Source organism: Mizuhopecten yessoensis, unplaced genomic scaffold, assembly GCF_002113885.1.
Source record: "Mizuhopecten yessoensis strain PY_sf001 unplaced genomic scaffold, ASM211388v2 scaffold1313, whole genome shotgun sequence".
NCBI lineage: Eukaryota > Metazoa > Mollusca > Bivalvia > Pectinida > Pectinidae > Mizuhopecten > Mizuhopecten yessoensis.
Window position 1 is genome coordinate 1,094,807 of NW_018403984.1, and position 3,812 is coordinate 1,098,618.

General features: G+C 36.3%; 1 protein-coding gene across 1 annotated transcript in view; it reads left to right on the plus strand.

The window, feature by feature from the left end:
* Nucleotides 1–3,407: 3,407 nt before the first annotated feature.
* Nucleotides 3,408–3,812, plus strand: part of LOC110459510 (gem-associated protein 2-like) — a 14,860-nt gene continuing 14,455 nt past the window's right edge. The window contains exon 1 of the mRNA XM_021511814.1: nt 3,408–3,434. The gene's annotated coding sequence lies outside the window, so the exon portion shown is untranslated. The remainder of the gene's footprint in view (nt 3,435–3,812) is intronic.

Genomic DNA, 3,812 nt, shown 5'->3' on the forward strand with positions numbered 1-3,812 from the left:
TAAAAAACCCAAAATAGTATAAGCCTGCAACATTTTTGGTATGATATAGCCATCGATGCATGGTCACTATGCGCAGGTTAATCAAGCTGTCACATAAAAGACGTTTTTTGTATTTTTTACTTTGTTTCTGGTAATAGTGTCTCTTTTAACTGACATTAGCTTACTGTTGATGTCTTCTTCCAGAAATGATTCCACTCTGTGTCTAAGTTCGGCACCGACGCTGATTTTCCTTTTTGAGTCGAGTTTTGCAGTTTTTTTTTTTTTTTGTCTTTAAAAACGATATGTTTGCCTAAAGAGGTATGATATAAAAAAACAAAAGAATGTCTGTACCGTCTGAACCTACATGGTCTGTACCGTCACGGGACATCACACCAAACCCTGTTACGGTATGGAATGTATCATGTAACGGTACGGACAATTTATAGTTTGCCATATATGATAATTATTGTGAACACGTGACATTTGGATGTTATGTTTGTGGTCATTTTTGTGTTTCATGTAACTCTATAGTTTCCCGATTGCAATATAAATATTGTAAGACCCTTATACCGATAAATAAATGAACGGTACATGTACAGACACGCATTAAAGGTACAATCATGCATACTTACACAGTGACAGTCTGCTTCTCGGCAGCCATGCTGGATTGAAAACGGACGGTGCTTTCTTACGTCAGCAATAGTTTGCATGGCGGCAAAATCAAGTGAACTTATATCACGCTCTGATCACGAGTGACGGAATCAAGCTTGTGACGGTATGCAACATTTACCCTTAAGACAAATGTATTTGGTTATTTTGTGAGAATATTCGTGGCTATTTGTAAATACACTTACTTGCAAAAAAAGTCAGTAATAAACTTCTAATTAGGTTATCAATATGTATTTATATAAATTTGAGTCGAATATGAAAAGACAATGAAAAGTTGTATCACACGCACGACGGTATGCAATATGAAAAAATACCTTCACGCTCAGTATTTCATGTAAAAATGGTGTGTTTTTTTCGTTTTTGATACTCTAGATTTATTTATGATAAAGTAATACATTTTTTAACCACAATAATTGAAAAAATACAACTTCACATGCAATCAGTGAAATAGAGGACAATATACGGGATGGAAACTCCACAATTAGGTTACTATTGAGAGAATAATTATGGAATAGAAACACGGTATTCAGGACTACAAGCATTATTGATGTCATCGAGGCCATTCCCCGAAAGCTGACTGGGAATTATTTCTTGACTCTGCCAGATGCAATTTGAAACGCGTTTTTGCAAAAGTCCGAGTTACGATTTACAGCAATTCGTGCATGCTGGCAACGGAGTGATGATCAAACTGGTTGCATGGATACGATCTTGTCAAACAGAGTAAATGAGGTATTTGTGAGTGAAACCATTTGTTCCGTGCGTCACACTTGAATCATCATCAAGAAGTTTTTGGGCTCAAGTTTGTAACTTGACATCAATCATTGGTACATTGATTGTTATGAAAGAATTCGTTTTCTGACTTATCACATTGTTTTACCCTCAAAACATAGTTAAAGACACTTCATTTGTAGTCTATATTTGCTTGTCTAGTTACAGAGATGTTCGATATTTTTTATTATCTTAATGACACTCAAAAGTTTGCGTATTGATGTTTATTGTTTAATTTTTATTACTTGTACTTTAAAAAAAGGTCTAAGTCTTTTTTCTCTGACTATTGAAAAATAGGTAAATACGCTCAAACTCCTAAACGGTACCCGAGTAAGATCAACCAAAATTTCAAACCCATGATACATGTAAGTCATATTTAAATAACCCAATAAAACATTGAAATTCAGACGTGTAATCTGGATACATTATATTTCTAGTCTACCTTAGTTAACAAAATGGTACTCAGCCACGTTAATTTAGTCTGCAATGAGGCATCAAGGCCGGTGTCTTCATACAAATAGTTGACAGGAATTATAACATGTCGTCTCTTCTGTAACCTTATAGAATGCCACGAAATAGCATTATCTAAAGTTCAATTACATATCTAGGAGACGTAGAGTTTAGTTTCGTTTTACTAAAGCTGTGTGGATAGACATAACTGGCTTCAAAACAAGATGGTAGTGGCTTTGGGAAACCACAAGTATAACGGTACTATTTTGTAAGATACCGAAACATCTAGACTAGGTTACTCCTATAACATAACGGAACGCTGGTCGGCTATTTTTATCGGACATGATTGCGCCGACTGCAACCTTTACCAGTATATAAATGCAAAACCAAGAGCCGTGAGACATTGATGTAAGCCACGGTTACTTTTAAATAAATGTCTCACTGCCATTTCATTCCATTCTTAAATTTTGTTAGTATTCCCGAGCTGAAACAACAAACTAATACATATTCCGGAAAGCAGTGAAACGTGTGGTAGTCGTTAATTTGAGATAAAAGTTGAGAGCAATCACTTTTTGTTCTTAAAACTATTTTGCTGTAAGTTTGTTTTATTTAAACAAGAGGTCCAATGGGACTGCATCGCTCAGCTGGTATTAATCTCACACTTGTAACCTTAAAATTGATCAAGGTCATTACGTTGAACAAACTCTATAGCCCTTCATCTCATCATGCAACTTGCTTAATATCACCACCCTCGACCTTTTGTTTACTGGTTTAAACATATTGCCAAAATGTGACATTGAAAGTGGTCAGGGTCATTAAAATGAAAAATGAAATGATGGCCCTGTATGCAAGCATGCTACTGACCAAATAAAACATTTTTGACCCGGTGACCTTCATTCATTTGAACAAACTTGGTAGCCCTTCGTCCCAGCATGCTACTGCCTGAATATCATCACTCTGGTCCTTTTGTTTATATACAGAAGTCGTTTAAAGATTTCAATTAACATATTTGACCCGGTGACCTTAAATATAAGTCAATGTCATTCATTTGAACAAACTTGACAGCCCTTTATCCCAGCATGTTATATTACTGCGGGATAAATATCATCACCCTAAGCCTCTTGGTTATTGAGAAGATGTTGTTTAAACGTTTTAATCAAACATATTTGACCCACGTGACCTTATATATAAGTAAAGGTCAGCCATTTGAACAAACGTGTAAGGCCTCTATCCCAGCATGTTAAATTACTAGCTAAATATCATCACGTACCCTATGCCTCTTGGTTTTACCATATTCGATCCCTTATTTGGTCCTTTATCCCAGCATGCTACTGGCCAAATACCATCCCCTAGGCCTCTTGGGTATCCAAAAGAAGTTGTTAAAGTCAAAAGTTGAAGCCGGGCGGACGACGGGCCAGTGAGCTAAAAATAGTATGTTTTGAAACCCTATTTTCATGATTTTGCTATCTTAGTTCGCCTGGTTCTACAAAGTGAAAGTAGAATCATGCATACTTCCTGTGTGGAATTTAGAGTTGTTCCCCTTCTATTGTTTCTCCCGGAAGTAAGAGGAACGGGCGCGTCTAATTACCCAATACTACCCAATACCACCCAATACTCACCAAATACCACCCAATTCTACCCAATACTACCCCATACGATCCAGTTATGAACCAAATACTTCTTTATTACTGTGAAATATCACCTTTGTAGACGTTATTTACTTCCATATGCCATATTTTATCGGGAAATATGCGATTTGGTGCCGAAAACATGTGACTATGACCCAATACTACCCAATACCACCCAATACTACCAAATACTACCCCATACGACCCAATTATGAACCAAATACTTCTTTATTACTGTGAAATATCACCTTTGTAGACGTTATTTACTTCCATCTGCCATATTTTATCGGGAAATATGCGATTTGGTGCCGAAAACAT